Source organism: Dendrobates tinctorius, unplaced genomic scaffold, assembly GCF_039654945.1.
Source record: "Dendrobates tinctorius isolate UK_male_01 unplaced genomic scaffold, ASM3965494v1 ptg000037l, whole genome shotgun sequence".
NCBI classification, from domain to species: domain Eukaryota; kingdom Metazoa; phylum Chordata; class Amphibia; order Anura; family Dendrobatidae; genus Dendrobates; species Dendrobates tinctorius.
In genome coordinates, this window is record NW_027361705.1 from 11,932,009 (window position 1) to 11,959,728 (window position 27,720).

The 27,720-nt window shown below is 43.6% G+C and overlaps 2 protein-coding genes across 4 annotated transcripts in view; one reads left to right on the plus strand and one right to left on the minus strand.

Moving 5' to 3' along the window:
• Positions 1-27,720, minus strand: part of ANO3 (anoctamin 3) — a 1,013,249-nt gene that overhangs the window by 50,362 nt on the left and 935,167 nt on the right. The window lies entirely within an intron of this gene.
• MUC15 (mucin 15, cell surface associated) overlaps positions 15,657-27,720 on the plus strand; it is a 52,669-nt gene continuing 40,605 nt past the window's right edge. Inside the window, exon 1 of one of the 2 annotated variants that reach the window (XM_073573875.1) lies at positions 15,657-15,791. The gene's annotated coding sequence lies outside the window, so the exon portion shown is untranslated. The remainder of the gene's footprint in view (positions 15,792-27,720) is intronic. The other variant, XM_073573876.1, reaches the window with a different exon arrangement.

A 27,720-nucleotide genomic window follows, 5' to 3' on the forward strand; every position in this document is an offset into this window, starting at 1 on the left:
AACAATCCAGTAGCAATGCAGTGATGACCAATGCTTTTTCCAGCATGATGGAGATCATGGCTTAGTGAAAAATTGATAATGGCTTGGTGACCAGAACATTGAAATCTTGGATCCATGGCCAGGAAACTCCACAGATTTAATTCTCATTGACCACCTGTGGTCAATTCTCAAAAAGCAGGTGGACAAAGAAAAATACAGAAATAATGGAAAACTACAAGTTGGGAATATATCACAATATGTTGTCATCACACAGGATTTGGCCAAGAAGCCAATATTCAAGTGTTTAAAATAAGGGTATTTTTTTCAAACTGCCAATAAGATGATATAATTGACTTAAATCAGTAATAAGAACTCTCAAATAAACAGAAAGATAGTGAGGAAACACTTAGCTAACCTAAATGAATTCAAGTCTCCAGGTCCAGATGAATTACACCCCAGAGTACTGAAGGAGATAGCAGAAGAAATTTTTGAACCCCTCTCCATAATCTTTGAAAATTCTTGGAGAACAGGAGAAATGCCAGAAGACTGGAGAAGAGCAAATGTTGTTCCTATCTTCAAAAAGGGGAAGAAGGTGGACCCAGGCAACTATAGGCCGGTGAGTCTGACTTCTATACCAGGAAAGATCTTTGAACAAATTATTAAACAACATGTATGTCAATACCTGGATAAGAATGAAGTGATTAAACAGAGTCAGCATGGGTTTCTAACTAATAAGTCATGTCAGACTAACTTAATTTCCTTCTATGACGGTATCACTGATTGGGTGGATCAAGGAAATGCTGTAGATATAGTATATCTTGACTTCAGCAAAGCATTTGACAAAGTCTCTCATACAATCCTTATTGAAAAAATGACTAAGTATGGAATGGACAAGGCAACTGTTAGGTGGATTCATAACTGGCTTAGTGATCGGACCCAAAGAGTGGTCGTAAATGGCTGCACATCCAGTTGGAAGAATGTCTCAAGTGGGGTACCACAGGGCTCTGTCCTGGGCCCTGTATTGTTCAACATCTTTATCAACGATTTAGATGAAGGAATTGAGGGTAAACTGATTAAATTTGCTGATGACACAAAGCTAGGAGGGATAGCTAATACTAGAGAAGAGAGAGAGAGGATTCAAAAAGATTTAAATAAACTGGAGAAGTGGGCAGCAACTAACAGAATGGTTTTTAACAGGGAGAAATGCAAAGTACTACATCTGGGCAATAAAAATGAAAAAAGCAAATATAGAATGGGAGGAATAGGGCTAAGTGACAGCACATGTGAAAAAGACTTGGGTATACTAATAGATCACAGACTGAATATGAGTCAACAGTGTGATGCAGCAGCAAAAAAGGCAAATGCAATTCTAGGATGTATTAACAGAAGCATACAGTCTAGATCACGTGAAGTCATTATTTCCCTCTACTCCTCTTTGGTCAGACCTCATCTGGAATATTGTGTCCAGTTTTGGGCACCACATTTTAAAAAAGACATCAACAAACTGGAGCAAGTTCAGAAAAGAGCGACCAGAATGGTGACCGGTCTGCAAACCCTGTCTTATGAGGAAAGGTTGCAGGATTTGGGAATGTTTAGTTTGCAAAAGAGAAGACTGAGAGGAGACTTAATAGCTGTCTACAAATATCTAAAGGGCTGTCACATTGTAGAAGGATCAACTTTATTCTCATTTGCACAAGGAAAGACTAGAAGCAATGGGATGAAACTGAATGGGAAGAGACACAGATTAGATATTAGAAAAAACTTTTTGACAGTTAGAGTGATCAATGAGTGGAACAGGCTGCCACGAGAAGTGGTGAGTTCTCCTTCAATGGAAGTCTTCAAACAGAGGCTGGACAGACATCTGACTGGGATGATTTAGCGAATCCTGCTTTGAGCAGGGGGTTGGACCAGATGGCCCAGGAGGTCCCTTCCAACTCTACGATTCTATGATTCTATGATTCTATGATTCTATGAAATAGCAGTGAAAAAATTCCTTCATGAAAAATAAAAAGATATGGCTGTTGAAATGCAGAGACTTTAACAGAAAAAAAATAGTTTGTCATTACGGAGTATAATGATGTTCCCTGTAGCTTAGTCAGCAACATTTTTACATCGTCAACTGCATTCCAACTACAAGTTCCTAAGTCACAGCCGAGCCACAACGTAGGTACTATATCTATCGGCATGCAAGTAAAGAGTAAAAAGAGGCGCGAATGGAAATTGCCCCTAGCAGATTCCTCAAGTATCTTCTATTTCACACAGTTTAACCTAACCACACAATTTCTAACCAATAGACTTCTTTTAACCACTGTACTCATAAAAGTTCTTGTTTAGGCCACCCCTTAACACATTCCTGACCAGATGTATTTTCCTTCTTGTGCTTTCGTTATTTCTTCCTCCTTTTCAAAGAGACCTAACTTTTTTTTATTTTTAAGCTGAGTTTTAGTTTTTAACCACTGTATTCTTTTTACCATATGATGTGCTGAAAAACAGGAAAAATAAATCCACGTGGAGTGAAATGTTGGTAAAAAAAAAATATTTTAGCTTCCAGGACAAACAAGAGCGTAACGCAGAGGGAGCAGACGGTGTTACACATGAAGGACACTTGGCCTGTAGAAGTGAAATGACAATTGTCTGTGAGGCTACATTTGCACTCATTTTTGGGACAAGTGTTGTGTGAAAAATTCTGACATCACACGGAGAGCACTCGGACCAATGTTATTCTATGGGGCCGTCCACATGAGCTTTTTTTTAATCTGGACCAAATGTCCTCTTGAAAAAAAATTGCATACTCCTTAACTTCTTCCATATTTTGGATGACTTGCCTATTGAGTCTATAGGAGCCAAAAAAAACATCAAATCCCATACAGATCATCCATGTAGCAAACAATTTTTATGGATACATTAATACCGGAAACTTTTTTTGGTCTTGAAAAATCTATTCATCCCTGATGTTTAGAAACGAGCGCCATACCAATGACAATACAGATGAAAAGTCATGCGTTTTTTTCAGGATGAAAATTGGATTTGTGTGAACTTAGCCTTATAATGGGTTTCCAGTGATAATTTTACAAGTACAAAAAACACAATAACATAAACTACACATAATCTGCTATTGATTAAAATGTGTCCTTGTTTACTATGAGCTTACATAGTATATGAAAGAAGCGGTTATTAATACCTGCAGCCTGGTAATAATACATCTGAAGTCCTATGTACGGACGTCAGGTTTTTGTAGCTTTCTATTTTTTTCTAGCACTCCCACATACCAAACATCTCTGTCATGACATGAAAGTAGCTGAAGACATTGTCACATATCTTATAAGTCATACATGACGCACAAGGAAAAGCGCTTAAGGTGTAACGAAAAGCAAATGATCTGCACAGGCAAATACTGGATCTTCCCTGTAGGAGAGAAAACAGTAATTGTAGGAATAATAATCTGTACATAAAATAGACTTCCCATTAGGGTGGCAGGTTTGTTTTCCCCTTTACTGCTTTCCATAACCTTCTAGCCAAACCCCAACTGGGCTAACTATGCAGTTCCTCTGCTCGGGTTCTCACCACAAAATATCTATCTACTGTATCTATCTCTCTATATTTTTTCCCCACCACTTGAACTGTATAACACAGTAGGACAGTGGAAACTTAAAGTGGACAGTCTAAAAATTTGCCAAATTTATCAAAGTGGTCCATGCTATCTGACGAATCAGGCTAATTTAAAGACTGTCTAGTGTAAGTTTACACCACCTAGTAGGTGCCTAACTTTGTGTCAGAAATGTGTGCCACAATTTCGACAAATTATGTCAGGTATATTGTCTTGCCCATTTCCCTTCATAGAAACCACATCCCTTGTTGGACATGTAAGTGTCTAAAATTCATAATAAATATGGTGCACTTCACAAAAGTCAGTTCTGTTTTGCAAGTTATGCCAAAACATTATTTTTGTTGTGAAATTTGAGTTATATCAGTGCACAAAGTAAACTAAAGTTAAAGGATATCACTAGAATATGCCGCCAAAGTACAATATGTGTTTTCACTTGAAAAGTGCCATACCACTTTGCCCCCTGTGGGCTACTCTCCCAAGGTGGCAGCATGGATTTCCATTGACTATAATGGGTCAGATGACAAACTGACCAGACTGATGTTACAGAACTACTGTAGATTGTGCAGTACAGATAGCTTTGGATTATGCACCTAAGATTTATTTTCTATTGTGTGTGTATTTATAAAAAAAGAAAAAATTCCAGCTACTATAAGATCCATTTACTGAGTGAAAAGTAAGACAGAGTTCACATGATAGTCTCTATTACGCGTTTCGAACACCCACACTGTGTTCTTTATCAAAAAGCTCATTATATATTACATTGTATTTATAGACATAATGTATAGCTGCCAATATATTTTGGGCAATAACTACAAGGTATGTGTTAGTGGATTACTGGGTCTATTCAGAAGACTTATTTCAGGTAATTCTAACTTGCATCTGATACAATGTTGGGGTTTAGCACTACATGTGCTAGGTAATTAGTATTTGTATCTGTACCTTCTGCAGCTTCTTTTTTCCAAGTATTTACGTAATTCTAAGCTTCATAAGGAAAGTGATTGTTAATCTTTTCTGTGAATACTCTGGTGTAGACTTGATCTGTGCAGCCAAATCTCATCCAGGATGTCCTCATTCTTTAAAACTTGTATGGACCGTTCACTATTCATCGCCCGGTTATTGCATATGGAGCATTAATGTTTAAAGAAAGGTGGTAGGATTGGTAACTGCATCCCTTGTAGTCAGGCAGAGTAGCTTAATTTTCTGAAAAGTCACTTAGATAACACAGGATTCTTAAAAATACCTTGGTATATTACCAGGTATGATACTTTACATGTTTCAAACATCAACACTCATTCAAAACTTACACAGCGTTTTTGGCACTTTGTGGATTTCTTGGTGCGCATTTCTTGGTCTTACCACATCTTGTACTCTGTTGCAGGTCTCTCACACTTGGTCTCTGTGACATTCAAGCTTACACTCATTGTACAATACGGTCGTCTTCACCCAATTATGGCCCTTACGCTTAGATGGTATTTCCAAACAATCTTCCCCAGGCATTTGCTTACCTGTTCCACAGTCTCAGGGCAGTCCCCTTCTGATCTCTTGTATGTTACCTGTTTTGGGCCATTTTGTACAACCTGAGTACCCCCAGCTGCCAGACTTTGGTTCTCAGTACAGTTGTTCTTGGTTGGGGAATACATCACACTTGGGAATAAGGACTGCTTCTGTGTGTCCTTCCCCACTGTGGGTTTCTATATTTATACAGACTGACTTACTTTTGGGGACCTAAAAAAACAATCTTCCCACCCTCCTTTTTTCCCTTAAGACTATCGAATTGCTTGTTGTCAGAAACTGACTGTTTTGTGCCACAACATGTCACTTAGTTCACTTCAGGCAATCTAGGGATTTAACCTCTTGCCACATCACAGGCCGTGAGAATCTGGCACCAGATTGTAAAACAAAAATACTTTATGCAATGAAGCACCAGTGGTACAATTTTTACATACTCCTTGTGGGCAACATACCCAGCCTAAACACCTTGCTATAATGAAAAATCAAAGTCCAATGGGCATAAGCATGGCCGGCATCAGCACCCGGGCAACTGCCGGGGCCCTGGCGAGACGGGGGGCCCACTCACGCTGTCTGGGATACCCGCCGCCACGCCCCCCATGCACCGACCCCAGCCACAGCCAGCAATGGTTCATCGCTCGCTGGGTTGTTCTCTTCTGGAATAGGACCTGTGATGAGGTCACAGGAGGGAAGGAGTCAGGGGGTCACATGATCAGAAGCCTCGGCGTCTGCAGGACTCTGCTGTTCTGGTTGTCATGGTGCTGGATGAGATGAAGTTTGTGTGGGGTCAGGAGGGGTTTACAGGGGGGATGTAGCAGAGCTGTATGTGTACGAGGTGTATGGAGCAAAGATGTGTGTGTACGGAGCAGAGCCGTGTGTGTACGAGGTATGCGGAGCAGAGCCGTGTGTGTACGAGGTGTACAGAGTGGAGCCGCATGTGTACGAGGTGTACAGAGCGGAGCCGTGTGTGTACGAGGTGTATGGAGTGGAGCCGCATGTGTAAGAGGTGTACGGAGTGGGAGCGGAGCTGCATGTGTACGAGGTGTGCGGAGTGGAGCCGCATGTGTACGAGGTGTACGGAGAGGAGACAGATGTGTACAGAGTGGAGACGGATGTGTACGAGGTGTGCGGAGTGGAGCTGCGTGTGTACAAGGTGTACGGAGCAGAGCCACGTGTGTACGAGGCGTACGGTGCAGAGCCCGGAGCTGTGTGTGTACGATGCATACAAACTGGAACCGTGTGTATATGAGGTGTGCAGAGCCGTGCGTGTATGAGGTGTATGGTGGGGAGCATTCATACCTCCAAACCGTTCCGGATCCAGCGGGACAGTTCCAATTTTGAGAGAGAGACTGCCCCAGCCGGGAGCTTACTTTTCCTGCGGACACAGGAGTACACGGCGGAGCCCCAAGCAGCACTTTAAAACTTGCACGTGACATTCTACCGGAAGTGACGTGCTGGAAGCTGACCGGAAATTAGGTAATTTCAGGAGGAGATTTTGACGGAACCAAGGAGGCACTTCAGGGAATGCTTCAGATCCATCCTCCGACAAAGCGTGTCCTCCTACGACAGCACGAACAGCGGGATCGCCTTGGAATCGGGGATGCCAGCCATGTGAGCCGATCATGATATGTCCTGCATCGGGAGGCTCAGGTGGGCACTACAATGGGAGCCGGGCTGCTATGGTATATTTATAGAATATTTCTCTCTCTCTCTTTCTTTTTTTCTCTTTCTGTTCTTTCTTTCTCTCTCTGTTCTCTTTCTTTCTTTCTTTCTGTTCTTTCTCTCTCTCTGTTTCTTTCTTTCCTCTCTTTCTCTCTCTCTGTTCTTTCCTTCTCTCTCTTTGTTCTTTCTCTTTCTTTCTCTCTCTCTGTTCTTTCTTTCCCATTTTTCTTTCCCATCTTTCTTTCTCTATCTGTTCTTTCTTTCTCTCTCTGTTCTTTCTTTCCCCTCTTTCTTTCTTCCTCTCTCTGTTCCTTCCCCTCTTTCTTTCTCTCTTACCACTCTGTTCTTTCTTTCTTCCCCTCTTTCTTTTTTCTCTCTCTCTGTTGTTTTTTCCGTCCACTCTTTCTCTCTCTGTTCTTTCTTTCCCTGTTCTTTCTTTATTTATTTCCCCTCTTTCTTTCTCTCTCCCTCTCTGTTCTTTTCTCCCCTCTTTCTCTCTCTGTTCTTCTTTTCTGTCCAATCTTTCTTTCTCTATGTTCTTTTTCTTTTTTCTTTCTCTCTGTTTTTCTTTCTTTCCCCTCTCTTTCTCTCTCTGTTCTTTCTTTCCCCTCTTTCTTTCTCTCTCTCTCTGTTCTTTCTATCTCCTCTTTCTTTCTCTTTCTCTCTGTTTTTTCTTTCGCTCTGTTCTTTCTTTCTCTTTCACCTCTTTCTTTCTTTCTTCCTAACTTTCAGTCTTTGTTTTTTCTCGCTCTCTGTTCTTTCTTTCCTCTCTTTCTCTCTGTTCTTTATTTTGCACGGTTCTTTCTTTCTCTCTGTTCTCTCTCTTTCTCTGTTCTTTCTTGCTCTCACTCTCTCTCTGTTCTTTCCTCTCTTTCTCTGTTCTTTCTTTCTCTTTCTTTCTCTCTCTCTGTTCTTTCTTTCCCATCTTTCTTTCTCTCACTGTTCTGTCTTTCTTTCTTTCTTCCCCCTTTTTCTTTCTTTCTTTCTTTCTTTTTCTCTCTCTCTACCTCTCTGTTTTTTCTTTCTTTCCCCTCTTTCTTTTTTCTCCCTCTGTTCTTTTTTTTCTGCCCACTCTTTCTTTCTCTCTGTTCTTTCTTTCCCCCTCTCTGTTCTTTCTTTCCCCTCTTTCTTTCTCTCTCTGTTCTTTCTTTCTTCCCCTGTTTCTTTCTGTTCTTTCTTTTTCTCTGTTCTTTCTTTCTTTCTCTTTCTTTCCCCTCTTTCTTTCTCTCACTAATCTTTCTTTCTCTGTTCTTTTTTTATTTCTTTCCCCTCTTTCTTTCTCTCTCCTTCTCTGGTCTTTTTTCCCTCTTTCTTTCTTTCTTTCTCTGTTCTTTTTTTCTGTCCACTCCTTCTTTCTCTCTGTTCTTTCTTTCTTTCCCCTCTCAGTTCTTTCTTTCCCCTCTTTCTTTCTCTCTCTGTTCTTTCTTTCTTTTCCCTCTTTCTTTCTGTTTCTCTCTGCTCTTTCTTTCTCTCTGTTCTTTCTTTTTTCTCTCTCTTTCCCCTCTTTCTTTCTCTCTCTGTGTTCTTTCTCTCTGTTCTTTCACTTTCTTTCTCTCCTTTCTTTCCCTTCTTTCTTTCTTTCTTTCTCTCTGTGTTTTTTCTCTTTCTTTCTTTCTTTCTTTCTTTCTTTCTTTCTTTCTTTCTTTCTTTCTCTCTCTGTTCTTTCTTTCTCTCTTTCTGTTCTTTCTCTCTTTCTGTTCTTTCTTTCTCTCTTTCTGTTCTCTTTCTCTTTGTTCTTTCTCATCTTTCTTTCATACGTATACTACTAATCAATAGCCTCCTTCACATGAACGTGTTTTGCCACAGAGCGTGTGTCCGTGTGGATCGCATGCGTGTCCATGTGATCCACACGGAGACAAGTCCGTTTTTGTCCCTCACCACGGATGCTACAAGGCATGAATCATGGTATGTGTTAAAGGTCAGGGCCCACTGAGACTATTTCGCCCGGGGCCCTCAAAAACCTGGAGCCGGCCCTGGGCATGAGTGTGTCCCACTTAATACATAGATAAAATGCATGTTTACCGGATCACAAGGATCTGGCAAAAGATATTTTAGGCACAAACATACATATTAGAAGGCAAACCAGTTTTCCACCATCTTACATGTGTATTTTTGTGTATATGCTTACTAGGTACATGACACTTAGAACAAAAAGAAAACCCTCAACATACATTGCAATTCATACTGTGCCAGTGCACACAAATGCCCCAAATATTAAAGGTAGGAACGACTCAAAAAAAATTTGTATAAAAAGGAGGAGCTGAGTCCAAAACTACATACAAATTGACATCTTTATTGATAAGAAAGGCAAACAACAGGGAGCAGAGGCAGTGAAAACACTTGATTAAAATCAGATGTACAAAACCAGCGTCATTAGTAGCCGGATACAAAAAGAAAAAACCCTTTGAGCAGTAGAACCCATGGCATAACAGGGTGTTTTATCATCAAAAATATCACATTTGTAATACTGGAAATGAGCAGTAAATGCTATGAGAAGGAGGCTCTCTAAAATCCAATCACTATAATCACCTGGAAACAAACTAATCCTAGATAGTGTGGTAAATGAATGAAAAAGAGCAACCTAGTCAGATAGTGCACATATGCCTAATCAAATGGTCATAAACACGGTTATAACATACCCATAATGTCAGCCAAACGGGACACCGCTGTCAGGGAAACCATTTGGATGACATTATGGGTATGTTATAACCTTGTTTATGACCATTTGATTAGGCATATGTGCACTATCTGACTAGGTCGCTCTTTTTCATTCATTTACCACACTATCTACGATTAGTTTGTTTCCAGGTGATTATAGTGATTGGATTTTAGAGAGCCTCCTCATAGCATTTACTGCTCATTTCCAGTATTACAAATGTGATATGTTTGATGGCAAAACATCCTGTTATGCCATGGGTTCTACTGCTCAAAGGGTTTTTTCTTTTTCTATCCGGCTACTAATGACGCTGGTTTAGTACATCTGATTTTAATCAAGTGCTTTCACTGCCTCTGCTCCCTGTTGTTTGCCTTTTTTATTAATAAAGATGTCAATTTGTATGTAGTTTTGGACTCAGCTCCTCCTTTTTATACATAGGAACATGACACTAACTCCTTTGTAGGTTACCCACATGATGAGTTGATACAGCTGGAAGTAATAATCCCAGAGATCTGGAGAAGTATAGATTGTGGAGTAGGCCCAGGAAGAGCTTGATGTTGCTGGGGCATTGTGTGTGGTGATGCCTGTGTACCATCACATGGTCACAATGGAGCCACTGAACGAAGCAGTTAAGAATCAGTAAAAGGGTAGGTTTGGTGCCATCAGAGGAGATTGCTTTGTGATATCTGCAGATTGAAGCTGTATTTGGCCTGTGCTATGATTAGACCTGAGGTCTGAACTTCCTGAGAAGAGTTGTGGAGCACTGAATGCTGGCACTGCCTTGGATATTCAAACTGGTGGTGGACCGGAAGCCAAAATAGTTTGCCTGCTGGAAATTGAAGGTGGACTGGAGACCAGATGTGACGTGGGCCTGAGAATGTGAAGATATTCCTCTGGTGTATTTGGGTGAGCCTTAAAGTTGAAAGATGTTCGGATGCTTCACAGACCAAGGCCGGATTGTCAACCAACATAAATGCCACCTAACATGGAGATTATGGAGTCTATTTGCAAGGTCTGAGATTGTCATCCAGCTCAACAATCGACTTAATAAATTACCAGTTATTTTTTGCTCACTATATAAAGACAAGCAACATTGTGCAATCATACATCAGAAAGCGGAGCAGTTGAAATACTCACATAATTACTGATGCACAATTGAAGCTGGGAGTGCTCACTACTCTACCATTGTCATGGTACAAATTACCAGATTACATGTATTTATATCTATTTTAAGATAAACGTGAACAAGTAGGTGAATCAGGTTGTACAGAACATGGTAACAGACAGAATGGAAGTTTTTCTCTTTGTTATATATTTAGATCATTCAGTGTCAATTACTCAATGGACAGTCAATTACATATAATAAATAGTTCAATTTCAGAAATATTAAAGTTTTATTATTACGAGAAGGCTAGAGAAAGAAAAGGCGAGAAAGGGAGAAAGTGCAGCCGCATCCCCCTCCTCCCACCATTAGCCTCAGTGTAGCAGATAGTTCCTCTGTAATACATTGTGGCCTTCTTATGTATTATACATTTCCTTTGTGGAAGTATACTTCTTTAGGAAAAGAATCAAACAATTCCTATCTGCTGCCAACAAGCAGCAATAAAAGCCCTTTAAGAACCCAGCCATTTTCATTTTGATTCATTTATTTCCTACTCTTGTTCCAAAACTTTTTCTTATTTTCAGCTGATGTAGCCCCATGGTTTTTTTTATGGGACGGGTTGTAGTTTTGAGTGACACTATTCATTTTACTATATAATTAATTTAACAATGAGAAAAATTGAAAAAATAATCAACTGGGGTAAACCAGTGAAGGAAAAATAATCCTCTTCCACCATGCTTTTTTTTGGTGGAAGGGGTTATCATGTCTTTCTGGGTCGCCCTCCCAGGGATGTGGGGTACTCGGTACTGGGCTGGTCCTTCAGAGGAGAATGTCACAACAGCGGTGACCCGGTCCATGGCCCTGGGCGCCCATGTAAAAAGGGTTGAGTTGGGAATAAAGTTTATAAGTGATTTGTGACGCCACCTGTGGTGTTCGGCAAGAGAGGTGTTAAGCCGACGCTGCAAGCAGATCCTCTGGGACAGATGGTGTAGTGCAGCAATGATATTGTAGCCCTCCACAGGTAGAGCTGTTGGTCCCAGGGCAGTGTAGCGGAATGTTTAGGAAGAGGGTGCAGTGTTTGGCACAGAGATGTAGCAGTGCTGAGGATGTTGCAGGAAGGAGGCAAGGACACAACAGGGTGCAGTTTCTTTACCTTTACTTGGCAAACGCAGTCCAGGGTCCTGGTTACAGATGGCAGAGGAGCTGGCTAGCCTGGAAACAACTCAGGGATCTCTCTATCAGATGGGTTGTGTAGTCTCCTTTCTAGGGTTGGCTTGAGGTACATCCAGTACTGTGCTACACTGAAGTTCCTCCTTATCTTCTCTTAGAACTACCTCGTATGGCAGACAGCTGTAGCCCTCTATCTTTCTTGGCTCACCCGTCGCTGTTGTGCCTCCGAGTCTTAGTTGGGAATAAAGCATTTACAGCTTCCTATTCCCCTGGTTTCTGTTGCAGGACCTTCAGTATCCATACAACTGTGGAGACCAGGCTCCAGTTCATGCGCTATCACTGGGAGGGAGCTCTCTATCCTCAGCTCAACCTCCATCTTCTCTCCACACGTCTACACTCTTTGCCCTCCTCACACTAACTACCTAATTTCCCCTCCTGGCCCCCAGAGAGAAGCTCTTCCCCTTTGTATTGGTTCAGAGCTCCCTCTGCTGGCCTGGAGTGGGAACTGTGTGGCATGTTATGGTTAACTGCCAGAGAGACCCTTCATTGCCTCCAAGCCTGACATCACCCTCCCTGGAGGAAGGCAATGCCACTGTGGCGACCATACTCCTGGGGGCGCCACATTTCCCTGTGCATTAAAATGATACAGTAATATGATTCTCAAAGTCAGCTAATGTACAGTGATACCAAACATGTAATATATTTTTATTGTATTTTATTGAATAAAGAAAGTTTTTTGGGACTCTTCAAATAACTTCACTTGATGTTGGTACTGTGTGGTGGCCAGTTGTGCTGGAGTCTGTGAGATGATACAGCCCAGAGCACTGGGGTCTTTGCCACACCTTCTGTGGGCCATTTTATTCGCTTCACTGCTGGCAAATTATCAAGGTGATGGTCAGCTCACGGAGCTGACCCTTACATATTAGGGACTCACTAGTAATATATTAGCCCACACCCACTACAGCAAACTTCTGTTCAAAATGTTAAAGAATTATGTGATCAATTTTGTAAATTGGATCAATGCAGAATATTTGGATACACAGTCTTTTTTCCATAGATTTTACCATAGTGTACAGTTACCCCCCCCCAAAAAAAAAAAAAAAGTGGTTACCCAGGGTTAAATGGGCCTGAATTCTCTATGTCTTTGGTTATGTCCTGTGTTACAGCTCAGACCATTTCGCTTAAAGTGGTTATTGCAAGGAATAGGTGATAAATAGAGATGAGCACAAATTTTGAAACTCAAATTCTCCAATTTCACCAAATTTTTCAAAAAAATTTGATTTGCAGCAAATAAATTGTGCAAACTTCATAACTGGAAAGCTTGTCAATGCTCAAAAATACATATGAGCAGAGAGAGAGAACCCAGCTGACCATAATAGCTAATACTCTACAGGAAAAAAAGAAAGTACCCTGTTGACATAATATCTTGCACTCTACCGGAGAGAGACTAAGGCCAGGGTCGGACTAGCGTATGGCATCAGATGCGAGAGCATCGGATGCGATATGCTAATGACCCTCGGTTTCTGCTGTGCTGCGAGCAGGAGCCGAGTGTCATGGATCTGTGGTCCGAGCCTCTCGCACAGAGAGAATCAGAGCACAGCTGCAGAGGAGGCAGAGGAATTAATTTTTCCATCTCCTCCATTGCCGGCGTCAGCGTATATTGCACATCACTCAGATAATATCTGAGTGATGTGTGTTGTCTCATTCACACCCATAGGCTTATATTGGTGCGATTGAGTGAGCCGAAACTTGGCCGAGTGTCAGTGACAATCGCAACATGCTGCGTTTTCACTCACATGTTGAAAACGGCCGAGAAAAAAAACGCTGATGGGAGCTGCCACATAGATGAATACTGGTCCGAGTGCTATGCGATGTTTTATCGCATAGTACTTATCTGTATTCATCGATAGTGTGACGCCAGCCTTATCCAGTGACTCTGGAGATGGAAATTGACTCTACTATACAAACTATGCTGACTATAATAGCTAATACTCTACAGGAGAGAGAGGACCCCACTGATCATAAGAGCTTACACTCTACAGGAGAGAGAATACTCCACTGATCATAAGAGCTTACACTGTACAGGAGATAGAAGAATGCAGTGATCATAAGGGCTTACACTCTACAGGAGAGAGGACCCCACCGATCATAAGAGCTTACACTCTACAAGAGAGAAAGGAATCCACTGATCATAAGAGCTTACACTCTACAGGAGAGAGGATACTCCACTGATCAAAAGAGCTTACACTGTACAGGAGAGGAATCCACTGATCATAAGAACTTACACCCTACAGGAGAGAGAGGACCCTCTTGATTATAAGAGCTTACAATCTACAGAAGAGAGAGGAACCCACCGATCATAACAGCTTACACTTTGCAGGAGAGAAAGGACCCCACTGACCATAAGAGTTTACATTCAACAGTAGGGAGAGGAACCCACCAATCATAAGAGCTTACACTCTACAGTAGAGAGAGGAACCCACCAATCATAAGAGATTACACTCTACAGGAGAGAGAAACCCACCGATCATAAGAGCTTACATTCTACAGGACAGAGAGGAACTCACTGATCATAAGAGCTTATTATGGTGTATTCATATAAATGGCCCACCCAAAAATGTTTGACTCATTATCATTACTGAACATAATGTTCTGTGTAAACTGACGGTCCTGTTCCAATTTTTGCTTTGCCCATTCTGTAAATTCAGAGTACCGATCTGGGTCATCCTCATTGAGATGCTGCAGCAGCTGGATTTTGTAAGGGTGCCATTTGTGAGTGGCTAAAATCTGCCGAAGGGATGTTCGACCGATGCCAGATCGGCGCTAAATTTGCAGAATGAGCAAAACAAAATTGGAACAGGACCCTCAGTTTACATAGAACATTATGTTCAGTGATGAGGCAAACTTTTTTTGTCTGGGCCATTTATATGGATACACCTAAACAAAATGTGAAAGGTAAGAGTTTTCTTGAATTGAAATCTGCTGCAATGACCAGGGTACAGGGTTCACCAGACATCAACACAATTTCTATCCGCTTCTCACGTGTTAACTTCTGCAACATGTCAATGGCTGTAAACATAGGGAAACTTGTAAATAACTTATGAAAGAATAAAGTTACGTTAAAACCAAGAACACCCATTGTTTGTTTTTATTGTGAAATTCTCAATAAGTTTGATGTGTCACATGACCTTCTTCTCATTGAAAAAAATAAAGTTGGATCCAAAGTGGCCAACTTCAAAATGGCCACCATGGTCACCACCCATCTTGAAAAGTTTCCCCCCTCCCATATACTAATGTGCCACAACTAGGAAGTTGATATCACCAACCATTCCCATTTTATTTAGGTATATCCATATACATGGCCCACCCTGTACATACATTGTAGATTGATAATAAATGTTGTTTATAAGACATCCCCTTTATATGGGGTGAACTGTAGCACCAGACACAACCCAAAAACAAGGTTGGTGACATTTTTAAAATGGACACACACAGACTCTTTAATTCTGGATAATCTTCTTTTTGTTATATGCTCATTCTTTAATGAATGTCATTGAGAAACTAAATTAGGAAAACTTTCCCCTCCATAATCCTTCCTTTCCACTTATCTGGGAATTACACAAGCAGAATCTTACACTATAGGATCTTAAACTAAGAAAAGAACAAGGACCTGAAATCAATGCTACCCCATCAGCTACCTAATGAATTTCTGTCCATTCATTGCAGCTGGTAGAGGAACAACTAGTATTTCCAGTTGCTTTTCACTGAAGATGAACAGAGGGTTTTCTCTGTGTGTTCTGGCACAAGCCTGCACTTTATCCTCAACTGTCATATTCAAGTGCTATACCTGCTGACGTAAAATGGCTTTTACCAACTTTACTAATGTGACAAATGCAATCAGTTGGCAAGGTAAGCAATGTGTAAGATCTCATCGGAATATTTGAGGATCAGGTCTGTCTGGTTCTCAGGCACTCGCTGAATCGCACACAGGGAAATGGAGCCCCGCCTAATTATCCTTTAACATTAGGTTTCATTCTTACTGCCTCTGTCATTCACCCGCTTCCCCTAGACAGCCATACACCTGCCAGAGACTGCTGAACGTAAAGGTAACAGACTTTATAATGTATCGCAAAACTGATTTATGGATGTAGCAAAGATGAAGTTGTTAGTCATGTTATGCCGTGTTATATAACTTTAAATGTAGCAGGTAAACTTGCAGTCCTATGTTCCTATGTAACCACACCACAGGGTTGCCAACTTGACTTCTGGAAAGCTTGTAAAAAATATTTTCTGTTCATGATTTATTGATGGAATCATAATGAGCTATTTTGTGTCTAAGCGATCCATGTCTACAGCGCATAATTCTGATATGAGACATCAGCTGTATTCTCTGTAAACTGTAAAATGATATGTAGATTATTTTTACTGTAATTAAGTTTCTTCAGCTTCCAGAAAAATCACAGACGCCGTAACTTTTTTTACGGACAGGGCAAAAAAGTGCCTTTTTTTACAGACTGTCCTGGAGTTTCATGACTGTTGGCAACCCTGCCTCCCAGATGACGAACTATGCCTATGTGCAGACCTGAAGTACAGCTGTTAGAACCTAAAACATTGCATTTTACAGCAGTAATAATCTTGGGTGCATTTATTTGAGAAACCCCTGGATCATGTCTCGATCACTGGATCTTTATTGGAAGCCATTAGCATGAACGGAATGGAATAATTATCATATGGCTTTGAGTCACTTGTCGAAAACTTTGCTGTCACATTATTCATAGTCTGCAGGCACTAGGGCTGGAAACATGACTTGAACAAAGGAAATTAAATACTTTCTTGGGATAATTTGCTAATGTATGGAGAACGCCTTGGAGGAAATGAATGAAAAAAGATGAATTTTTAAATGTATGGGATTGAACTGTGGACATTGAGGAGAAGGGGTAGACCCTGGCATGTATCAATAAGAAGTGTGAAAATTATTATAAGTGTCTTTGTCCTAAATACATTACTTGGATAAAAAAAAGTAAATTGTTTTCAATTTGTAATATTTTTTCCAAATATCTGCCATGGTAGGATGCAATAAATGTAGAAAGTTGTTAACATTTATAAAAGGGTATTCCTGTCAACTTTATCCACTGGAGGACATAGACAGGAGGGCTCCTGAGCAATGACAATATATGGGCCCTTTGTAACCCAACAGTTAATCAGAATTCCAACTGCTTTGGAGTCGGTAGTGGCCCCCTTACCTCTTGAGCCCCAATGTGGCTGCACAGGTTGCACCAATGATATGTCCACCCCCGCATTTACTTGTCTCTATCAACTGTTGGCCATTGTGGTTGGCTGAAGTGATCCAATTTTGATAGCAAGTGAAGACCCCTGCCTTTCAGACATTTTGCTCATTTTACGGGTCGCACAGTCGCTCAGTGGTTAGAACTGTTTCTTTGCAGCACTGAGGTCCTGCACTCAAATCCCACCAAGGACAACATCTGCAAGGAGTTTGCATGTTCTCTCCATGTTTATGGGTCGCCCTCCCAGGGCTGTGGGGTACTCGGTACCAGGCCCGATGAGCTTCAATGGGAGATGTCATGGCAGCGGAGACCCGGCCCGTGGCCCTGGGTGCACATTGTAAAAAGGGTTGAGTGATGAAATAAAGTTTATGAATGATTCGTTACGCCACCTGTGGTATTCGCCAATGAAGATGTTGAGCCGACGCTGCAGACAGATCCTCTGGGACAGATGGTATGGTGCAGCAATGATGTTATAGCCCTCCACAGGCAGGGCTGTAGTCCCAGGGCAGAGTAAGTGAAGTGACACTTAGATGGTGTAGTGTCGGGCGCAAGGGATATAGCAGTGCTGGGCAGGTTGACGCAGGAATAAGAGGAGGACACCGGGGCATGTAGTTCCAAAGCTTTACTCACAGTCTGGTGCGGGTACAGGTGCCCGCATCTGTTCCACATCCTCCGGTGTTGTGAGTTCATTTTTCCCTTCACCATTGAGGTCTGATGAACTCCCTCCTCTGGTGAAGGAAGGTAGTGAGGCTGATTACCAAACACCTGGGCAGCTAGATGATGACTGGGTGGTTGGAATTGAGGACTGGATATAAGGCTGCCGACGCCCTTCTTCCTGGCTGGTGATTTTCCTGCTGGATTCTTGGAGACCAGTCTGATTCCTGCGTCTCAAAGCTAAGTTTTTCTCCTCTGCTTTGTACTCTTCAGTTTTGTTTTTGTTTTGCCTTGCTTTTTGGGAGTTCTGCCATCCCTGGCCGGGGGCGAGCTGAATTCCATTTTTGTCTCTGATCTGTTGATCTTTTGCTCTGTCTTCAGAATATACCTGAGTGCTGATATAGTCTTTTGAAGCCTAGCGACTTCAGGGCCTGTTTTTCCTATCAGTCGGTTGGCTCATTTTGATAGGGTTTTTGCGGATGGCAGACAGCAGCTTTCCTATCCTGTCCTATGTAGTTAGCTTGGGCCCCATCATTTGCTCAACCTATCTTTCTATCTGTGTTAGTGTTTTCATCTTGCTTCACCGTCATTATATGTTGGGGGCTGCCTATTGCTTTGGGGTCTGCTCTGGGGCAGTTTAGTTTTTCCCCTTTCTGTCTTTAGGCTATGTAGTTCTCCGGCTGTGATCGAGGGGTCTAGGGCACCGTAGGAACCCCCCACGGCTACTGCTAGTTGTTTTGGACAGGTTCAGGGGTCTGCAATCCGATAGTTGCCAACCTCTCTGGTTTTTCTGGACTTAGCTGGTATTTTGTTTTTTCCTCCTTCGGTGACTCATCATAACAGAATCACCAGCCATACCGCAGATCCTAGGGTACTCAATAGCAGGAGAGAATTGTAAAAAAAAAAAAAAAAAAAATAAGGAAAAAAAGTGTCAGAATTTTTTTTTTTTTGTGTGCATATTTTTTCCTCTATATCTCTGAGGCCGTAGGGGGAATTTTTCTCTCAATGGAGATGAAGCAATTGTCTGATCGTGTGGAGCAGCTCGCTGCTGAAGTGCGGGGAATTTCCGCCTATCTTGCTCATTCACATGCTGCTGAACCAAAGATTCCTACTCCTGATGTGTTTTTTGGGGATCGGTCTAAATTCTTGAATTTCAAGAATAATTGTAAATTATTTTTTGCCTTGAAGCCTAACTCATCGGGGAACTCCGCGCAGCAGGTTAAAATTGTCATCTCTTTGCTGCGCGGCGATCCCCAGGATTGGGCGTTTTCTTTGAAACCTGATGATCCTATTCTGAATAATGTGAACGCATTTTTTCAAGCCTTGGGGTTGTTGTATGATGAACCTAATGCTATTGATCAGGCTGAAAAGACCCTGTTGGCATTAAGCCAGGGTCGGGATTCGGCAGAGTTGTACTGTCAAAAATTCCAAAAGTGGGCGGTCCTTACTACCTGGAATGATGGTGCCTTGGCAGCCCTCTTTCGGAAGGGTTTGTCAGAAACTGTAAAAGATACTATGGTGGGATTTCCTGTTCCCTCTGGTCTTGACGATTCTATGTCATTAGCCATTCAGGTGGATCGGCGTTTACGTGAACGCAAAACTACACGAGAGATGTTGCCACCTGTTGAACAAATGTCTGAACCTATGCAATGTGATATAGTTTTGTCTAGGGCGCAACGTCAGGAGTTCAGAAGGCGTAATAAGCTGTGTTTTTTTTGTGGCGATGCCTCGCATATTATTTCTGTCTGCCCTAAACGAGAGAAACGTTGTGCACACACGTTTTCTGTGGGTGGTGTTCAACCTAAGTTTCTTCTGGCAATTACTCTGATCTGCTCCCTGTCCACATTTTCCGCCAAGGCTTTTGTGGATTCAGGAGCAGCTCTGAACCTGATGGACTTGGATTTTGCTAAACGTTGTGGATTTCATATGACACCTCTGCGGACGCCTATCCCTTTGAGGGGTATTGATGCTACTCCTTTGGCGAAGAATAAACCTCAGTTTTGGACCCAGGTGGTAATGCGGGTCACCCCAGACCATCAAGAAAATTGCAGATTTTTGGTGTTGCATAATTTGCATGATACCATTGTTCTTGGGTTTCCCTGGTTGCAAATCCATAATCCAGTTCTGGATTGGAAATCTTTGTCTGTGGTGAGTTGGGGTTGTCGGTGTGCCCTTAGTGATGCTCCTGTTTTCTCCACCTCTCCCCAGTCGCATGATGTTCCTGACTATTTGGCTGACTTTTATGATGTATTTAGTGAGAATGAGTCTGCGTCTTTGCCTCCTCATAGGAGTTATGACTGTGCAATTGAGCTGAACCCGGGGTGTAAATTCCCCAAGGGTTGGCTTTTCAATTTATCTGTACCCGAGCACGAGGCTATGCGATCCTATATTAAGGAGGCATTGGAGAAGGGTCATATTAGACCATCCTCTTCACCCTTTTTTTTCGTGGCTAAAAAGGATGGTTCATTAAGGCCTTGTATTGACTATCGTGCCCTCAACAAAATTACTGTTAAATATCAGTATCCGTTACCCCTGATTTCTGATCTATTCTCCAGAGTTAAAGGTGCTTGCTGGTTTACCAAGCTTGACCTCAGGGGGGCGTATAATCTTATTCGAATTAAGCATGGGGATGAATGGAAGACGGCGTTTAATACTCCGGAGGGACATTTTGAGTACCTGGTGATGCCTTTTGGGCTCACTAATGGCCCTTCAGTCTTCCAGTGCTTCATGAACGATATATTTCGAGACTTTGTGGATAAATTTTTGATTATCTATCTGGATGATATTTTGATCTTCTCCAAAAATTGGGACTCTCATGTGGAACATGTTCGGACTGTGTTCCGGATTTTGAGGGAGAATTCCCTGTATGTCAAGGGATCGAAATGCCTTTTTGGGGTACAGAGGATTTGATTTTTGGGATTTATTTTGTCTCCGTCAACTATTGAAATGGACCCGGCCAAGGTACAGGCCATTTATGATTGGGTTCAGCCCACTTCTTTGAAGGCCCTCCAGAAGTTTTTGGGTTTTGCTAATTTTTATCGGAAATGTATAGCTAATTTTTCTGGTATTGCCAAGCCATTGACGGATTTGACTAGGAAGGGTGCTGATGTGCTGAATTGGTCTCCGGAGGCTGTTTCTTCCTTTCAGGAGCTGAAGCGAAGATTCACTTCTGCTCCGGTTTTGCGGCAACCTGATGTCTCACTCCCGTTTCAGGTGGAGATGGACGCTTCTGAGATTGGTGCAGGAGCGGTGTTGTCCCAAAAAGATCCTGTGACATCTAAAATGAATCCTTGTGCTTTCTTTTCCTGAAAGTTCTCCCCATCCGAACGTAACTATGATGTAGGGAATCGGGAACTGTTGGCCATGAAATGGGCATTTGAGGAGTGGAGACATTGGTTGGAGGGAGCCAAACACCAAGTCGTGGTCCTTACTGACCACAAGAATTTGATTTACCTGGAGTCGGCCAAGCGCTTGAATCCTAGACAGGCTAGGTGGGCCTTGATTTTCACACGTTTTGATTTTGTGGTCTCTTTTCTTCCAGGCACTAAGAATGTCAAGGCAGACACCCTCTCTAGGAGTTTCCTTGCTGATTCTCCTGTTGTGACTAAGCCTGCTACCATCTTAGGCGAGGGGGTAGTTCTTTCTGCCATCTCGCCCGATTTGAGACGTGCTCTGGAAGAGTTTCAGGAGGACAAACCTGAGCATTGTCCCAGTGGAAAGTTGTATTTTCCTGACCAGTGGAGGAAGAGAGTGATGTCTGAAGTTCATTGCTCTGCATTGGCTGGTCATCCAGGTATTTTTGGTACTAGAGATCTGGTGAGTCGGTCTTTTTGGTGGCCCGCCTTGTCTCATGATGTCAGGAATTTTGTGCAGTCCTGTGGGACTTGCTCCCGGTCTAAACCTTGTTCTCGTTCTAGTGGCTTGTTGATGCCTTTGCCGGTGCCCAGGAGGCCATGGACCCATATTTCAATGGATTTTATCTGTGATATGCCTGTCTCTCAGAGATTGACTGTTATTTGGGTGATTTGTGATAGATTCTCTAAGATGGTCCATCTTGTACCACTCCCTAAGTTGCCATCTTCCTCAGAATTGGTGCCCCTGTTTTTGCAACAGGTGGTTCGCTTGCACGGGATTCCTGAGAACATTGTATCTGACAGAGGAGTTCAGTTTGTGTCTAGATTTTGGAGGACTTTCTGTTCCAAGCTGGGAATTCAGTTGTCCTTCTCCTCTGCGTTTCACCCTCAGACCAATGGGCAGATGGAGAGAACAAACCAGACTTTGGAGTCGTATTTGAGATGTTTTATTTCTGCCGATCAGGATGATTGGGTTTCATTTTTGCCCTTGGCCGAATTTGCTTTAAATAATAGAGCTAGTTCTGCCACTTTGATGTCACCTTTTTTTTGTAACTTTGGTTTTCACCCTCGATTTTCTTCAGGGCAGGTGGAGCCTTCTGCCTGCCCAGGTGTTGACACTGTGGTGGAGAGAATGCACCAGATCTGGGACCAAGTAGTGGATAAGTTGTCTCTCTCCCAGGAAAAGGCCCAGCGGTTTTCCATCCGGCATAGGACCGTTGGTCCCCAGTTTAAGGTGGGTGATATGGTTTGGTTGTCATAAAAAAATATCGCTATGAAGGTGGCTTCTCCTAAGCTTAAGCCTAGATTTATTGGACCTTAGAAGATTTTGGAGATTATTAATCCGGTCTCTTTTCGGTTGGCTCTTCCTGTCACATTTAAAGTTCATAATGTGTTTCATAAGTCCTTGTTGAAGAGGTTTGTTGAACCAGTAGTTCCTGTGGTGGCACCTCCTGACTCTATATTGGTTGAAGGTAACATGGAATATGAGGTAGAGAAGATACTGGATTCCTGTCTGGCTAGACGGAGACTCCAGTATTTGGTTAAGTGGAAGGGTTATGGTCAGGAGGATAATTCCAGGGTCTCTGCCTCTGATATTCATGCCGAAAGATAGGTGCGTGCCTTTCATCGGGCTCACCCGGATCACCCTGGTGGCATGGATGAGGGTTTGGTGACCCCTCCTCAAGGGGGAGGTACTGTTGTGAGTTCATTTTTCCCTTCACCATTGAGGTCTGATGAACTCCCTCCTCTGGTGAAGGAAGGTAGTGAGGCTGATTACCAAACACCTGGGCAGCTAGATGATGACTGGGTGGCTGGAATTGAGGACTGGATATAAGGCTGCCGACGCCCTTCTTCCTGGCTGGTGATTTTCCTGCTCTGCTTTGTACTCTTCAGTTTTGTTTTTGTTTTGCCTTGTTTTTTGGGAGTTCTGCCATCCCCGGCCGGGGGTGAGCTGAATTCCATTTTGTCTCTGATCTGTTGATCTTTTGCTCTGTCTTCAGAATATACCTGAGTACTGATATAGTCTTTTGAAGCCTAGCGACTTCAGGGCCTGTTTTTCCTATCAGTCGGTTGGCTCATTTTGATAGGGTTTTTGTGGATGGCAGACAGCAGCTTTCCTATCCTGTCCTATGTAGTTAGCTTGGGCCCCATCATTTGCTCAACCTATCTTTCTATCTGTGTTAGTGTTTTCATCTTGCTTCACCGTCATTATATATTGGGGGCTGCCTATTGCTTTGGGGTCTGCTCTGGGGCAGTTTAGTTTTTCCCCTTTCTTTCTTTAGGCTATGTAGTTCTCCGGCTGTGATCGAGGGGTCTAGGGCACCGTAGGAACCCCCCACGGCTACTGCTAGTTGATTTGGATAGGTTCAGGGGTCTGCAATCCGATAGCTGCCAACCTCTCTGGTTTTTCTGGACTTAGCTGGTATTTTGTTTTTTCCTCCTTCGGTGACTCATCATAACACTCCGGGTCAGGAGCTCAGCCAACTTCCAGGCAAGATAAAGTACTCCTTTCCAACACTCCGCCAACATATGTGCCTTTTCTGAATGTCTCCCTCTTAGCACCTTTTAGTGAAGTACTCACAGTACTGAGTTACACTGGAATTCCTCCTGTCAGATGTTCCTAAGAATTCTACATGTACGTCAGACAGCTGTAGCCTGCTTCGGGGACTCCTACCTAGTCCCGGCTAGGAATAAATAAAGTGGGAATAAAGTGGTCACTACTTCTATTCCTCCGGTGTCTGCTGCAGGACCATTAGTATCTATACAACCTCGGGGACCGGACCCCGGCCTTGCGCTTAGAAGTCGAGAAGGGTTCTCCTCTAACCCTGATCCTTGTTCTCTTCTTCTCCTCACGTTCCGTACTAATTCTTTCCTTCTTATGGAGAGTCAGGCTTTCTATTAATGTTCCTTTCCTGTGCCAGCGGACCCAGATCCCTGAGGTCAGCTGCAGCACTTCCTTCCTCCATCCCACTCAGGGGATCTCCTTTCACAGACTGACCTCATCAGACTCCTGTGACTAAGTGTGCAAATCTTATCCTCTTCCCGCTCTTTTGAGTGCAAACTAAACTCCACCCACCTCCCAGCACGCTTCATGTTCCAAGCAGGGAGCCACCAAAGGGTGCTTTGCTACACTACTGTGTTGTGTGGGATGCAGTTGTTGGAGTGTGGTCAGGTGTCTCCACCTTACCTGGATAGTGGGGCACCACACCTCAGAAGGAGGTGCAGTACCTCTGTGGTGACTGAACCCTCAGGGGTGCCACATACCCCCCCGTTAAACACAGCACGTCCGCAGGCTGCAAGAAAACAAAGGTTGACAAATACAGGAACATACAAAAATTTTTGTAATGCTTAATAAACAATTCTTATCTAATCTTCTCAATATGAGAGGCACTGTTTCTTGAACATTGCAAAACAATTTTTAACTAGCTATCTTTGTTTAAATACAGTACCTAATTCAAAAAGTGCTATTGGCAGTAACTCGCTACCACTTCAAATATTATCATCAACACATTTCTTCTTCATTCCTTCTTTTACATTTTCTACTTCCTATTATTAACCTTAAGTGACAACCGCTGATGCCGGGTTCGTCACCTGCAAGTTTTTCAAATCTTTATTCAAATATCAAAGCATTGGTCTCTTCCCTATAAAACATTCACTATTTACTTTCTCTATCAAAATTGTTAGACATTATTAATAAATGCAATATAGACATTCATCCAGCCAAGATGTCTTGAAATGTCCTTATTCTTAATGAGGTAGTCCTTATTCTTAAAAGACTTATGTAAAACCAAGAAAGGGCACCTAAAGAGGTGCAACTATATACAATAAAGTTTGTGATTCACTCCAAGTTCATGATCACTGCAGTTCAATAAGAAAAACGCTGCCAACAAAACTGGGCAACAAAACTGGAAACATCATGATAATCAAAAAAATTAATAGAAAAATAGAAAAACAAGCACAATGGTGCAAATACCCTCCTGGGTAACAGAGTTAGTTATTTTCTCCTTTAGTATTGGTGTTCCCTTCCTGGGGTGCTGGAAGCTGTTGACTTGGGCTGCTTCCAGGGAAGAACTTCTGGGAATCCTTTTCCTGTTGATTGTTTACAAATTGCAGGTACTCTTTTTCTCCTGGAGTGAGGTTGGCATCTGCTTGTATAGGTAGCACATCAACCGCTGCTCGTGCTATCTCTGCTGCCTGTAATTCTGCAGAAGTTGCAATTGGTACCAATGGATGTGGTTCCTCAATTTCAGGTGGTACTGCAGTTAACGGTACCACTACCTGTTGCTGCCAGGATAGCACCATTTGGGGGCTGTCGCTTGATGCCTGAGCCATCACTGGACCATTTCTCTCCACAGGCGCCGTCCCTAACACCAGGATCATGGTCGGGGCAGTGACTGTACCTGGTGCTTCCCGATGGAGCTTCGGTTCCTGCATGGGTACAGGGGGTGAACGATGGCAGCCATAACCCCTGAGGCTGTCCGGTAGATGGATGGCAGCTGAGTCTCTACTGGTGCGGGGTTGGCTCCGGCCAAATCCTCCGGGGTGGACATGCGCGGCCACACCAGGTCCGGGTAGGGCCTCAGCCCCTGCTCCACTGCTTGCTCCAGGACTCTCATATACGGCAGGCCGCATTCAGTGGCGGCACCGGTTTGGAGGTGGATTTGGGCGCTGTAGATGGTATCGCAGCGGTCATATGCCCCGCAGGAGCTACCTGGGAGCAAATGGTTTTTCCCCATCGCGTTCTCCTGGCCTCCGCCCGTCCTCCATCATGGAGTTCTCCCCTTCTTCCTGTCTTGACTCTTTTCCCGCCACCGGCTCTCGTTCCTCCTTCTGAGGGCGGCGTCTTCTTCCCACTCCTCCATACCAAGCCAGTATACGAAACCCTCGGGGGTGGGCCATGTTGCGGTTGCATAGAAGTTCAGGCAGGGGAGGCCCAGGACAGTTCGTGGTCTTTTCTTAGGACCACCTATATTGTCACGCTCTTCTTCCCCGTGCCGGCGGCCATTTTTAGCGTTCATTTTACAGTCTATCAAATTGGGTCTTTTGCACAATCCCACAAATTTTTAAGTCCAATAAATCGTAGGCACATAGAACCCGGTGGCTTCGTCATCCTGTTCGTGACGCCAAGTTGGGTCGCCCTCCCAGGGCTGTGGGGTACTCGGTACCGGGCCCGATGAGCTTCAATGGGAGATGTCACGGCAGTGGGGACCCGGCCAGTGGCCCTGAGCGCCCATTGTAAAAGGGGTTGAGTGATGAAATAAAGTTTATGAGTGATTTGTGACGCCACCTGTGGTGTTCGGCAATGAAGATGTTGAGCCGACACTGCAGACAGATCCTCTGTGACAGATGGTGTGGTGCAGCAATGATGTTATAGCCCTCCACAGGCAGGGCTGTAGTCCCAGGGCAGAGTAAGTGAAGTGACACTTAGATGGTGTAGTGTCGGGCGCAAGGGATGTAGCAGTGCTGGGCAGCTTGATGCAGGAATAAGTGGAGGACACCGGGGCATGTAGTTAAAAAGCTTTAGTCATAGTCTGTTGTGGATACAGGTGCCCGCATCCGTGCCGCGTCCTCTGGGTCAGGAGCTCAGCCAACTTCCAGGCAAGATGAAGTACTCCTTTCCAACACTCCACCAACATATGTGCCTTTTCTGAACGTCTCCCTCTTAGCGCCTTTTAGTGAAGTACTCACAGTACTGAGTTACACTGGAGTTCCTCCTGTCAGATGTTCCTAAGAATTCTACTTGTACGTCAGACAGCTGTAGCCTGCTTCAGGCACTCCTTCTACCTAGTCCCGGCTCACACACATTGCTGTTGTGCCCCCAAGTGTGGTGTGGGAATAAAGTGGTCACTACTTCTATTCCTCCATGTGTCTGCTGCAGGATCATTAGTATCTATACAACCTCGGGGACCGGACCCCGGCCTTGCGCTTAGAAGTCGAGAAGGGTTCTCCTCTAACCCTGATCCTTGTTCTCTTCTTCTCCTCACGTTCCGTACTAATTCTTTCCTTCTTATGGAGAGTCAGGCTTTCTATTAATGTTCCTTTCCTGTGCCAGCGGACCCAGATCCCTGAGGTCGGCTGCAGCACTTCCTTCCTCCATCCCACACAGGGGATCTCCTTTCACAGACTGACCTCGTCAGACTCCTGTGACTAACTGTTCAAATCCTATCCTTTTCCCACTCTTTTGAGTGCAAACTAAACTCCACCCGCCTCCCAGCACGCTTCGTGTTCCAAGCAGGGAGCCACCAAAGGGTGCTTTGCTACACTAGTGTGTTGTGTGGGATGCAGTTGTTGGAGTGTGGTCAGGTGTCTCCACCTTACATGGATAGTGGGTGTGACGACTCCTGGAGTGGACCCTCTGGGTCGTGACACCAACCCTCCCAGGGCGAGCTGACCTAGTGAAGACCACCCCCTATACAGGGAGTGTCAGGGGCAAGCCCCAGGGGGTGAGGCACCACGACTGCTGGCACCAGGCGGCCGGCTCACAGGAGACACGAGTGGGTGAGAGTGTCTGCAGGAACGTGTAAAGTGTGGACACGGGAACACGTGGTATACAGAGACTTCGTTCGTCCGGGTGTGAGTGAAGCAGGAAGCGTGCAAGGAGCACGTCAGAGCACTGAGTCAGGCAGCAGGTGTGCCAGGAGGTGTAACAGAGTAAGAGACTGAGTACAGGATCAGAGTGTGTGCCCAGAGGCACAACTGAGTATAAGACAGAGCACGGAATCAGAGTGTGTGCCAGGAGGCAC